We start from the raw sequence: 14,463 nt of genomic DNA, 5'->3' as shown, positions 1-14,463 counted from the left end.
ACGGATTTGCGCCAATAGTTTGAAAAAAAAAAGAAAAAGTACTACTACCACTCCGTGAAACTACTCTGTTACAATACAAGTACACGTCCTGCAGTGACATTTTCAAATAAGTAAAAACATATGACCACAAAAATAAATACTTAATACTTAAATAAAAAGTAGCATACTCAATAGAGGAAAATGTCTCTTGTGGTTATTATTATATTATATATCACCTATATTATTACATATGCAGTGATGTAAAACATATAAGGTTTCCCTCTGAAATGTAGTGGAGTAAAAGTACAAAGTAATATGAAAAAAAACTTAAGTACTTTGTACTTTCATGCAGTATTCAGTAAATGTACTTAGCTACATTCAAAACACAGGAAAAAAGCACAATTATCAAAAACTTACTTTTTCTAAATTAATCCAACTCAAGCAGATTGAGCTGGTGAGCTTTTCCAACCATAAATTACAAGTAACTTACTAAAAGTGAGTGTTAATAGCAATTTCATAAAACTGATTTAAGTCAATTTACTATTTTTAATTAAATATGATGTTTGGATTTACAGTGAGACAATGCAAGCGGTTTTATTATCAAACGGAATTCTTCTTCATTCCATATGTTTGACCTTTAGGACTTCTCGTCGGTCTAGCTCAATCTTACAGCCCAATCAATTCTGTTCATGTAACCACAATAACACAATTATCTTATCTTATCTCATACGGGTGCATCACAGAACATGAAGTCAGACATTCAAAAACCTCAACCAAAGCGACAGATGATGAAAACAAGACATCAGCTGCCGGACTGGATGTGACCGCGCTCCTCTCGCGTGTCACATGTATTTGACTTTTACTAAGCATACATTGGAGGGGGAGAGAGGGAGGGAGAGGGGAAGAGAGCTCTGTCCCGTGCAGACAACCGTAGATGGCAGCATAAACAATGTGGCCTTTGAAATCAAGAAGGCCTTTCACCAACGGCCTTCGAGCGCGCATCAGCAGGAAAGCCGTTAACGTATTCCTCGAATTCCACTCTGGAACACCGAATTGTACTTTTACTTGCTCATGCCCGTGCAACTCACACAGCACTTCAGGTCACAACGACAACGACCCAGACGAAAATCCCCAGAGGCGGCTAAAGACGACACAGCCTGCATGGAAATCCTCTGGCATTTCCAACAGTGTTGAAACGCCAGCTTTCGGAGGGAATTCTGTCACATTTCGTAATAACATGGAATCCGCTCTCACGCGTTTAAAACAAAACCTTGTTTTGTAGCGTTCTCACGTTATCACCATGACATGAATGATTATCACTCCCTCAACGCCAACCGACCTCAGGAATGTCCGGGCACCGCGCACGTGGTAGCAATTACGTCACCCGAGCCGCATGAGGTCATATCCTCTGTGACATCATGATATTGTGATCCTCTGGCTGAGCAAATATCTTCGAGCATTACTGGGGGAAAGGGTGACTTCATCTTTAAATATTGTTGTAGTACACTCTGTAAAAGAATGAGGGCATCAATGGCCTGCGAATGCCACGAAACTGCAGGCGACTGCACGGCCTTTGTTGTCTTCATGCAGCTGAGGTGTGTTCACGACTATTTTTATTTGAGAAATGCGACTTCTTGTTTAAAAAAACGCTAATCTGATTTGAAATATAACATTTCCAAAAGGAACTGTGTACCCATTGTACGACTTTGAGGTCTTTGAGATTCCTTTTAGTTGCTGCAGGAATCTCCAGCAATAATCTTGACGATTAAACAACTTCTTTATTTATTTTCTATTTTTCATCAGAGCACAGCGAGTAAAGTGATATCATGATGAGAAAGTCTGTTGCTCTACGAAGATTTCATTCCCAGCCCATCGCTGAACCCAAGGTCCAAAACGTAGCTCATCAAACAGAGTTATCTGCTGAAGGGCAACCTGTGCTAAGCAAAGTTTTTTGCTCCCTGCCTGGAATTTAAATTCACATTTAGTGTCTGTTTGCAGTAGAAAAGTGTGCGTGCGCAAACGGGGAACCACGTGAAGCTATTCTAGGGACTTTGCCTGCCTTCAGATTGAGAACACGGGGGGGTCAGTTTGAGGTAGAGAAAGTTAAGAACAGACACCAAACTGAATCGGTTTCCCTTTTTCAGTGTCCCATGGGTTAGTCCCCCCCGCCCGCCCCATTCGCAGACCTGAATTGAACGTATTCTCACAACGATGGAGCCAAACGCACTCGTTGATTGCACTTGTCATTCCCAACTCCTGAGAGCGCGCTCACGTTCACATTCAGTAGTTTCAAACAGGCCACTGAAAGCACGTTCAATTATCCTGCTCTTTGAGTCTGTCCACCGCCACTCTTTGTTACTAAAGCTCACGGTCAAATCAGCTCTGCTATTGACTCTTATATCAATAGTAATTATCAATCCCACAGAAAAGTAAGTGTCAGTGTACAGCTGCGTGCTCTTGTTTTTCTATTGAAAGGGAAATCTGGTTTTAATTAGAAGATCTTACTCGATAAGATTTTGATGCCTGTTTTTTTTTTCAATGAACTTCTACCGAATTTATGAATGAAGGCTCTGGAAGATCTGATGAAACACCTAAGTCCGTCCCCATTGGGAGGGAAGGTCTGACCGAGTATGAAGCTCATGGAGTCTACGCTCTGCAGCCATCGTGATCAGGGTGGAGTTTGGCTTCTCCCTCTTCTGGTTGGTTCTCTGTTATCGTCAGCCCCGCCGACAGCCCCTCTTGTGTTTGAGTTCCCTCTGCAGCTCTGCCCCGTGTCCTGTTCCACCACACGTCCTGTTCCCAGGAATAACAGTCAGGTGTCGACCTCAGAGGCGTGGACACTCAACTTTAGCACCGGGCCAACAAACGTTGCTGAGCGGCGAATATGGAAAGAAGGGGTGCAACATTTATCAAGTCTATTCATGTTAGATGTGCTTGACACTTGAAAATCCTGAATCGGTCTCACAAAGGCGTAGCTTGATTTTTCTTTTTTTTCTTTGGTTGGCTACAGAAAACGAGAAGTATTTAGTGGTAGTGTAGCTCTTTATTCTTAACATTTCTGTCCTGTCTGTCCTAAATCAACTAGCAACATGCTCACAGTTATTGCCCCTGAGGTTGCAATCATAGAGGCCTCAATTTGGCAAGAATAGACAGAAAAAAAAGTAGCGGCAAAAATAACTCTCTCTCTTTCAGGGTACATTGGGTACATTGAGACGGACCTGAGGAAAATATAACCCTGTCATTTTAGCTTTTCTTTACAAACCTCTCCCCACAAAAAGTTGTGTGATGGTACATTTGTTTAAAAAAGTATTACTATGTCAATGTGTGTTGATTTAAAAACATTATACAGTACTCTGGGAACCACATGGATACCACGTCAAGTACGATGGACATACGTAGTATCTAGATATGCATATGTAATAGCTCTAGATAATCCCAAACATAAAAAAGTTGTTGTTCCTACAGTCAACTTTCTTTGTATCATCTTTGCGTCCCATCCGTCCAAGCATGTTCAATTATGAAGTGAAACACCTACACTTGATTCGTTAACAGCTCTTTCGTCCATTAAACACAGAACAGGTTCGTTAGCACATCTCACATAGAGAGAAGGTGAGTCAATCACCCTTCCACTTCTACGAAAAGGAAGGTTGCTGCGGAAGCGTTGGACTTTCAGAATGCTGTGCGATTGTCAATGATCTCCCCTTGTGTTTGACACAAGAGGCCTTATCTGCTCAGCCAACAAATCTTATCAAGACTGGTTAATCATTGATCCGTCACGGCAAGTTGGAGGTTGTGATATCGGAAGGGGTCATTTCTGAACCCTTTTTATTCCGCTTAACAGGATCCTCAAAGAACCCCGCAAATCAGCCAAATTAAGAGAGTGCTCTGAATAGTTACGATTTAAACGAGGTGTTTAGTTCCCCCCCCCGGTACAGTATGTTCCTCCATCTGAGCTGAGATTACCATGAGCTAATTAATCCTAAACACAAACTGAGCTTCGGCTGACTCCGTGTCCCATGTTGTGTAAATTGTACGGCCGTGCATTTTTGAATGCTTTAAGGAACAAGGGCGACGGTAGAGACGTGTTAAGACAACAATGGAGGATGGTGGCGATTAATACTTATAGTATTAACGCAGTAGACTTTAGCTTTGTAAAATTACATGGCATACGGCCTACCATAATTTGACCTCAGAAGTCGACCTCTCACACACAGAGGTTTTGTAAAAAGATTAGACCTCTGTGAAGGATTCAGGATACTCTTTTAGTGCATGCGGACGTCCTTTAAGTATCCTGCATATCGTTTTGGGTGCCCAGTTGTCCCGCTCGTGGTTGCGGTGCCCAGATTTTATTCATGTCCCGCTTCCAACTCCAATCAGCTGACAGAAGGTGTTAGTACTTTTCATGTCGGAAAATCTGATATTTTCACAGCCTCTGTGCGCCAATTATCTACATACCTTTAAGATCGTTTTTTTTTTTTACTGTTTTACTGTTTGCACCACCAATAGGAAAGCTGAAGCGCCGTAAAATGTCCGGTGACATACACACATCAACAGCATGCTTGCTGTGTTCCACAAGCTCTCATATTTTGTTTTGCGATAGAATAATAATAATAATAATACATACAATAATATTACATAAAGCACAATAGCGGTCACAGAAGTACCTTTTGCAGTATTAGTTTTGGCTACCGTTTTTTCAGGCTCAGTGGACGTGCTTTGTGCTGCAACACAAACAAGCTCAACAAGTTAATTTCAGAATAGTAGCTTTTCTTTTCTTCTAGAAGCTTATCCAACATTACTTAGTATAATAGAGAAGAAAATAAAAGTAAAGCAAAGCTCATTGAGTATGTGTTAGACATGAGGAGTGAATTTGGGTGAGGTGGACCTCAATAGGGGACTTAAGGTCAGGAGCTCGCAGCAGGATCTTTCTGGGTTTATGGTCTGTGGCTTGAAGTGAGTAAGACACGTACGCACATCCGCAGCAAGTCCCTGGCTCGCTTTCAACATCAGCACTCTGTTAAAATGGTGAGAAATGTGTCTAATTAACGGATCCAGTTCAACCTCTTGGTATTTAGCAGCATAGACTGTTGCCGTCTGCTCATATTTGTATTAGTCACAGCGGCTGTCACGATCACTTATTTAAAGCGTACCATTTATCCTTCAGAAAGCAGGATGTTTCATAGATTCAGACCCTTCCTGTTGTGGTGTTTACTCAGGACGTCTCCTCATGCATTATGTGAGTGAACGCAATTTGAGGTGAGTGCTCTGTTCTTCCCGGCACACTTACTTCTTTCACATCTCAGGAGAGCTCAAGAGACAGTAAAAACAAAGAAGGCGGGGATGCTCAGGCAGGGGGAAGAAAAGGACAGAAGACACTGGGAAGCCGCAGCGGATGGTAATGCTAAAAGATTGCTCTCTTCACATTTCACTTTTAACTTTAAATAGTTTACTTACAAAGTGATTGTTCACATGTCTGGCCTCAGACACAAATAAAAGCAGCATTCGCTTACAGCAGTGTCATTTTGTGTTGAGACATCGGCAACATCTGCAAGACGAGCAAATGTGGCCATTTAGCCGTTTTTTGGGTGCATCCAAATAGATATTTTTCAGATGACGAACTGCTTCTGTTTTTCGGACCAAGCCTGTGTTCGGGCTGATCTACTTGCTCTACTTCTATGGGTGTAGATGAGTGTTTCAGGACCATGGACAGAGGCTCAGACAAGTGCACAGTGTAATTGAACGTTCTGCTGCTGGAGCCTCCCTCTTCCTCTTAACCTCATCATCACTATGGTCACAGCAGGCGATTAGATTCAACAACAACAGACTGAATCTGTTGGGGGAATTAATGTTGGTTGTATTGAATCTGACCAGAGTCCAGTTCTGTATGTGTGGCCTTCACAGTTGGTGTGTGTCATTGCGTCAGAGAGAGTAATGTTCACGTAATGTTCCCAGAATTCTAGAACAGACCTAGATATGTGTTTATTTCTGAACCTTGGTCTTTTCTTTCCATAAGCAGCACACCGAGCAACGGTTTGTGCCCCAAACGTTTTGTTATTTGCTTTCATTCAGATGCTTTGCTGGTTATCCTGTTTTTCTAGACTTGGGACAATCACAATTTCACAGATTCTGTCACAATAGAAAAGAATTGCACCAAAGCGGAATTTGGGTTGCTGCACAACAAGCAGGACAAACGCTAAACCTGAATCAGCTGCTGAATTTCTCCCTCCCACATGACGAATCACTGGATGACACACACTATCTTTAGCTTGATCACTCACCCCAGTGCCGAAATGAGTTTGGGGAAGCGAAAAACACTTTCAAATGGCCCCCCGTAGTTACTCAATAGTTCTCCTTCGTGAGGAAATACTGCAAGAATTATGCTGAATTCACAGTTAAAAAGTGCAGATGCAAAGTTAAAAAGAGGATATATTTACTTGTAAAAAAGAACTCATGTCTAACTTCGAGTCGAGTAAACTATAATAATTGCCCCTGCTTTGATCTTATATATAGTAACTATTTTTAAATCCATCATAGTTTGAGAAAATTGGCAGACGTACAAAAGGTACATTTCCTCAGAAGTGATCTTTGAACCGTAGGGCTTGATACCGGCTGATTGGGTACGACAAGGCTCCAACAGCCATTGACCATTGTTCACTCAATCCGATGCGGACTGCATCAGTCCATAGGGGAAGACTATAGTCACAGCGAGTTCCCGTCACTCCTGCTATTGCCTCTCTCGCGCGTCCGTGGGCTAACACTGATACCTAATCCTTCCCTTGCTCTAACAAGGGAAATTAAATGATAGTTAAGGGCTCCAGCATTACGCTAAAGTTCTACACACATTCAGTACATAATAGAAAATAGTCCGTGAATGCAAAAAAAAGGCAACTAGACTCTACACAACTCTGGACGCACTTGCATGTGACAGACATCTTTTTCTTCTATTTGCTGCTCTGGTATCCAAGAAGAGGAGAGTCTACTTTATCTTGTGTTTTGAATGAACGAAAGAGGCATTGAATGTTATTTGTCCAATGGGAGTAAATCCTCTCACACAATCACTATACATACTCCTAACTATTTTTTCCGTTTTGATAATAAATAAATAACTGCTGCTTTAAAATACATTTTAGTGACAACAGCAGGTGAAGGTTTTCAAGGGTTTGGAGTGTCAATCAAGGGGTCTTAGACCCCACTGAGGCCCCCTGTCTTTGCACAATGCATAAGACCATTCCGGTTTGTCTAACCACATACCCACCAACGTCGTTACACAGCTCCACCGAGAGCTCACAGGTGACTGTCAACATCATGTATTGCACCTGTGAAAAGACCCTTCGATTTCTCAAAAGACATCTCATTCAGTTCATTCGTTTCACTCTTCGTTCCTCTCTTCTTCCAGGTTCTGGGCACAGCAAAGCCTTCTGTTCATCACTGGTTGGTCCGTGCCAGAGCCACTGCTCATTACAGCCCCACATCTGCACTCAATAACAGGCCACACTCTGCATGAATAACGGCAGTGTTGCAAACATGAGCGAATGTCAGTGGAAGGCTTTATTACTGGTGGGTAGAGAAGTGTGTGTGTGTGTGTGTGTGTGTGTGTGTGTGTGTGTGTGTGTGTGTGTGTGTGTGTGTGTGTGTGTGTGTGTGTGTGCATGTATAGGTGTGTTTGTGTGTCTGATAGGCCTCTCCAACTCCTTGCTGCTCCAGTGCAACGGCTGAAGGTAACCTAGCTTAACCTCTGACCCTGCTCTTCCCCCTGTGTGACCCTGCCCCTTGCCCCCGCCCGAACCCCCATTTACCCCCATGTGCCCCCTCAGCTTCTGGCAGAGATGGATGAGAAGGGGGGCCAACAAGAGATCACACACATTCTGCACCCCGCCTCTGTGAAAACAAAGCCTGTGGCATTTAAGTAAGACTGGGAGACCGAAGCTTTAATCTGACAGGCCACAGTGCACCCCAGACAGACCCGGGGAACAGCTGAAGAACGCGGCGGTGCCACACACACACGGGGGAAAGAGGATGGTGCGAGGTGAGTAACCTCCGATCGAGACGTTCCTCTGCATTCCTCCAAGGGAGCTGTAAATATTTGCTAACGGCCCACAGCAAGCCCATACCTTTCTCCTGGGTTTGCATTTCCCCGCTGTGCCTTTAGGATGAGCCATATACCAGAGTTGCTTGTCTAAGCGTTATGACCTGCGGTGTCTCAGGTGTTAGTTTCCTTTTTTCGCAGTGTTTGGTTTCCCCCAAAAGCACCTCCGGGCTGCTTGTTTTTTCTTGAAAGAAAAATAAGTCAAACATGGCCTTTCACTTTTACAACATGAAATTGTGGGAATAATGGAACAGAGGCGGAGGAGGATGTGGAATAGTGACCCGCCTGTCAGGACGTCTAAACAAAGAGGGAGTGGAGGGTCAATCAGACAGACGCGACCTGATAAGCTGGGCTCAGGGCTCCGTTGGCCCCTGTTTACTTTGCAGACATACCACTGGCCCACAGTCACTTCCTTCCAAGTCGGTCGTAGAGATGGAGAGGGATGAAAGGGAGAAGTGGATATGAAAGGGAAGAAGGTGCTGGATACAGATTGCACTGGAGAAAACTGTGAATCTCAAGAATATAACAAAGCAGGAAATGTTTTGGGAGTTGCAGCGTCAAAAAACAATAAAATGTTATATTTTCAATCTAAGACAGCTATAAAGAAAAAGGAGATGGAGAGAGAAGTACAAAAGAAAAACCCATTCAGCAGCAGCTGGGCATCAATTTCACTGCTGGGATCAGAATAGGTGATGTAGTGGTTGGCAGGACAGAGGGAGGTTTACTGGGAAATATGAAATATGAACACGTCACCCTCTACACTTAATCAACTTGCTTGGTAACTGTTGTAAGTCATCTCCCTTCCTTTAGATAACGACATCACCGATTGAGTATCCTCATTCTGTTTTAGTTATTACCGCCGTGCACATGAACCAGGAACCATTTTTCACAGAGGGAGACGTCTCACTTAAGAGGTATTTCCTCAGATGTATTTTCTTCTCTCCCCGCGGCGTGGGGTGGACGCTGCTCTCGTCCCGATAACATATCATCTATTGGCTTAAGACGTTGACAGGAAACAAATTCCCAGGGATGACAAAAGCCTGGAATGCGCTACAAGGAGGTGGTCTCCCACACTCCCTCAGAGAACCCTCCCCCCAAGCAGTCCCCCGTTCCCGGCCCTCTGAAGGATGTTTTTATGTGGTAATTGATGCAAAGGTGCTATTGATAAGAAAGAATGAAACATCAAACCACCTCACAGAGCAGCAGACAGGTTGGGGGAGGGGAGGGAGGTCCCGCGGTTCAATCAAACGTTTTAAGAACACCACCAAAGGGAGGATTAATCAGTCTTTCTTTCCCGTTTCTGTTCTCACGTTTTCTGTTTTCTTTCCCTCTGGCCCCTCCTCTTAGGCATCTTTTTCATTGCGGCCTATGTGTGTGTGTGTGTGTGTGACCATTGGTGCACCATTAAGACCTCGGAAAGACCTCACGACGGGAAGGCTCTGGCCCCTTTTGCAGCCGACTGATGTCATGGGTCGAATTCCTGCGCAGAAGTAGGCCAGGGCCTTGTACGATAGCGGATTGCTGAGAAATCATAGAGAACAAGCTGGGTAGGAGACAATGCTCAAGCTCAAAGGAGCTTTGTGTCAAGCGCCTCGCCGAGCGCCTCGATGCTGCCGGGGCCTCAGCAACAAACGGCCCCTGTGCCGAGAGGCTGGTGCTGTTTCGAGCCGGCCTTCCAGTCGCTGTACCTGCATTGGACGGAAAAGGGGAAAAGTTTGAGTGGGTTTCGCTATTCACAATGAAGTTGGCATGGCCGCGTCTTATCTGATGCTAGTATCTGCGAACCATTAGCGGACCAAAGTCCACGGGAGACGCAGAGTGTTGCCTGTGTGGATTCCGTTTATTGTATTGCAAACGAGCCGATCTCTCACTGCGGCCCCCTCAGAGAGCGGAGATGCCTTTCCATTGTGAGAGGGTCAGAAGAGAAAACAACAACAACAAAGGGAAGGGGGTAGGGGACTGTCTGCTTATTGTGTGTATGTGTGTGCATCTATTGTGTTGTGTGTTGCAGACAACTTGTGTAAGGTTGAAGTTGCCCGCGGGGGGATCTGGGCTCGTCTTCGCTTCGGGCCGGGCATGTTCCTCGAATCCCGACCCCAGGAATTCCACGGCCCGTCAGAACTTTTATTTCTAGTCCTACCTTGCGGCATTTGCCAAAACACACAATTCACTGATCTCCTGCCGGCCAGAGGAGGGAAATAGCTTCTAACGCTCAGGTATTTGCTCTCATGCAAAGTCCGGTTAGAAAGAATTTGCTGCCGGCAACTATTTCTCCACCACTCATACGTACTGATAAAGCACAATCAGATAAAGAAGCTCAGGGTCTCTCATGGAAACGATGGTGCCAAGAGTAATTTTGAACTATTTGAAAAATGTTGTTTTTAAATCCATTGATTTACTATATATAAAGCGTCAGCTTCAGGGCGGCTACCGCTGTCTGTGTCAGAAGCTTTTTGGGAACAGCTTTGGAAGTGAAACTCTCAGTAAACTGTGCCGGGGGTCAGTGCAGCCACACGAGGACAGCTGAGGGTACATAAGGAAACGCACCGCCTCATATGGAAAACAACTTTAACATTGTTGACACAATTGATTGTCTAGCAAGAACCGCGTATTTAATGATGCTGGGACGCCCGGGCCTTGAGGCTGTAAAAATGGTGTTTATTTTATGATCTGGCGCAAAAGAGAGAGTGTCTCAGTGTATAAGTATGTCTTGCACATGTAACACGATGTGCCAAATGTGTCACAGCACATTAGGATCTTATTTATTGTATATCCACAAAACCTTTGGGGTAATATCATATTTTTTTATATATTGTATGCATTCCTCTGCCTCAATGTGTCCCTGCTATGTTGCAAACGGACGATAAACAGTAACTCAATTACCTCAGTGACCCGGGAAAATACGATCACTTAATGATTATGAGGGAAAGAATAGGTAGTCGGATGGGAGTGAAGTGATATATGAGAGGGTAGACAATAAAGCTATTTGGATCATAACAGCGGTGGGGTGGCTTCTTAGGTCACGTTTCAGCACACTATTTTTACGCTTTTTGTCAGCTCCCACTGCCAGTATAAAGTACTTAAACTTTGGGAAAACCCCAATAGTGAAGAAGCCACACAAAGCAGGGAAATATTACATGTATTTTGATGTTGAAGGGAACAAAGGGGTGTTTTTTCCTACCAAGTGTTGTTTTTGTGGTGGTCTTGCTGGCTCATTTTTCACACGTACAATGGACATAGTAAATGATGAAAAAAAGTGTTATTGTGCACTTTAATCTGCCTGTTTTCAGCTCTTCTCCCCCTCATCCTTCCCCCCCCCCCCTTCGACAAACCCGTTGCAGATGACACATGGGAGCTGAGCTGGCAGACACATCATCCCTTATTATTACACAGACCCTCCGGACTCTCCATGCAGGGGACACAGATGAGCAGGTCATGCTGCTGGAATGTGGACTGGGACAGGTGGAAAGGAACATTCAGGGGGAGGGGGGGGGGGGGGGGGGGGGGGGCTGTTGCATCATCCCTGTCCACTCTGCTGCAGTTTCCTTCATAATTGTCTGCTGGCAAACCTCCGACAAGAACTCTGGATCCTGCGCCTTGTTGTGTTTGGCCGCAGTGATTATTTTCTTAGAAAGAACATCTTTATTGATAAAACTTCATCTTTTGTCCAGGGCTGTTTTGCTTGCTGTTTTGTTTGGTTTGCCAGTCTGCGACAAGAACTCTGTCTCCCTCCTGACTTGTAAAAGATACATAATATTAATGATATTTTTGTTTTTGAAGAAAATAATGTTTGTTTTCATAGAAGTTATTCCAATTACTTCCAATTACTGGAAGTAAAATACAAAAGCAAAAAAAATGAAATACAGTGGTATGTTTCCGTTTTGACATTTTGACACATTTCCATGCTATAGTTTTGGTCATAAAAACGTACAAGCATTTCAAATGGATGCATTTCATATATGCAGTATTTGGCAGAATTCAATTGATTGAGCTTTTTCATGGCACACTAGCCTTATTTTACTGTTACCAGTTTTAGTACCGTTTGTATGTTGGATGTCTGCTTTCCTATTGTTTTATCTGCAACATTTCATGCGGCCATCTAAGCCAGTTCTCATTTAAAATTTAAATATGTTAAAAAAAACTTGGAATAACCCACAGACATTGTTAAAAACACACAGCACAGTGCTGCAAGAGAGAGAGGTCTGACACTATGAACACAACCTTGTATTTTCTAATTAAAAAAAAAAAAAAAAAGTTTCAGCATGGAGGTCAAATAAAGACAAATTGTTATTTGCAGTTATGGCAGTAATTACTACTGGGCAGTATTTGATTGACTGGACGCACAGGGGTTTGTCTGGAGGAACAGCTCCCTGTTTGACCTGGCCTTAGACGGCCAGCTAACTCTCGCTTTAATGATAATAATAAGGCCAACATGGTATAACCTCTCTTGCTACGAGCCCTCAATTACTAGCCTGGCACATTGCGCACGCACTCAGTCTGTCTGGGGAGCAAGCCACTGGATAATTCCCGGTTACCTGTTTTGCGGGCCCTTCTCACAAGCACACTTTAAATGTACAAACCAAGGGGGGGAAATATGTTATGAACACTTATGCAGAGAGATAGATGCAGGAGGTGACCATAGGAATTATCCCGTCATGTAAAGGGATCTAAATGTTCAGCTAATGTTCCTGTCAAGAAATGTCTGATTAAGTTAAAACAACTGCTGCTGCTGCCTCATCGCAACCTCAGGTGACATCTGCATTGAGTGAGTAACAGGAAATTACTTTTGATGTTCTGTGCTAATTGACAATAGAATTAAGGCCATTATTGGGTGTTTCTGTGTTTTCAGTATTGCAACTCGTAATATTTAACAGAGGCCGCTGACTGTGACCACCAAAGCTCTTACTTCCCCACATCCAGAGCTAAGTGGGCAAGTTGAACCGTTTTCATTTCCGCTGAAAGTTTACTTTTTCTAAATAATGCGGTTTTCACAGGATGTGACGCATGAGTACGACGCTTGACGTGCTGTTTCATGGAAACATTCGGCATGCACGTGCACTGCGCACAGGTCGCTTTGAAGTATCTGTATCAATACACTCCAACTTATCAACTTAACTTATTAGCTTTTGTCCCCAGTTCCACCAAAGGGCTGTAAATCCACATCATTATTTCACTTTCTGTCACTTTTATGGCCCCGTCATATCTGCTAATTTAGCATTTCCCGGACAATCATCACTCAGTCCAATCCTCATTGCACACTTGCCCCAGTCAGATAAGCTCTATGGTTTTCTCCACACTAAAGGCTGTAGAAATGGTGGCACAGAAGACTCCTGTGAGAACCTCAGTCCATCCCAGATCGATAATTTTGTCGATACTGCTACAGGCTCTTTGAGAGTGGCGCTGGACGCTATTGCTCCTCTGGAAAGAAGAATAGCAACAAGAAGGAAGTCTGCTCCGTGGTATAACCCTCAAACACGGAACCTAAAGCAAACTGCCGAAACTTGAACGATTATGGCGTTCCACCAAATCAGAAGGATCTAGGCTAGTTTGGCAAGACAGCCTTAAAACGTATAAGAAGGCTCTCCGTAATGCAAGAGCATCTTATTACTCATCATTAATAGAGAAAAATAAAAACAACTCCAGGTTTCTCTTCAGCACTGTAGCCCGACTGATAGAGAGTCACAGCTCTGTCGAGCCGTGTATTCCTTTGGACCTCACTAGTAACGACTTCATGAACTTCTTCAATGATAAGATTCTGACTATCAAAGAGAAAATTGATGGTCTCCTGCCTTCAACCAGTGCCGACCTGTCCTCCGATGTAGGAACCTTGGATGCAGCAATGGGCCCTGATGCCTGTTTGGATGCCTTCTCTTCCATCAACCTTGATCAACTGACTTTATTTTCAAAGTCTAAATCTTCTACTTGTCGCTTGGATCCGATTCCGACCAAGCTGCTTAAGGAAGTTTTTCCTTTAGTTAGCACATCCTTATTAGATATTATGAATCTGTCTTTGTTGACAGGACATGTACCACAGTCCTTCAAGGTAGCTGTAATTAAACCTCTTCTTAAGAAACCTACTCTTGCTCCAGAGGTGTTGGCTAACTACAGACCTATCTCTAATCTTCCCTTCCTCTCTAAGATCCTTGAGAAATCCGTCGCAAATCAATTATGTGACTTTCTACAAAACAATGCTTTGTTCGAGGATTTCCAGTCAGGATTTCGAGCGCATCACAGTACAGAAACAGCACTGGTGAAAATTACGAATGATCTTCTACTTGCATCGGACCAAGGACTCATCTCTTTTCTTGTCTTGCTGGACCTCAGTGCCGCATTTGATACCATAGACCATTGTATCCTGTTGCAGAGACTAGAACATTTAATTGGTATCAAAGGAACTG

The 14,463-nt window shown here is 43.7% G+C and overlaps 1 long non-coding RNA gene across 1 annotated transcript; it reads left to right on the top strand.

Annotated features, from left to right (window-relative positions):
• The first annotated feature begins 5,088 nt into the window (after positions 1-5,088).
• Positions 5,089-11,540, top strand: LOC120812906 (uncharacterized). Its single transcript, XR_013455134.1, has 5 exons — positions 5,089-5,235; positions 7,376-7,536; positions 7,794-8,005; positions 10,077-10,281; positions 11,407-11,540. It is a non-coding gene; the product is annotated as an uncharacterized LOC120812906 (long non-coding RNA).
• Positions 11,541-14,463: the final 2,923 nt, after the last annotated feature.

The sequence above is a fragment of the Gasterosteus aculeatus genome, chromosome Y (genome assembly GCF_964276395.1).
Source record: "Gasterosteus aculeatus chromosome Y, fGasAcu3.hap1.1, whole genome shotgun sequence".
In the NCBI taxonomy this organism is placed as follows: Eukaryota; Metazoa; Chordata; class Actinopteri; order Perciformes; family Gasterosteidae; genus Gasterosteus; species Gasterosteus aculeatus.
This window is presented reverse-complemented; position numbering and strand designations above follow the sequence as displayed.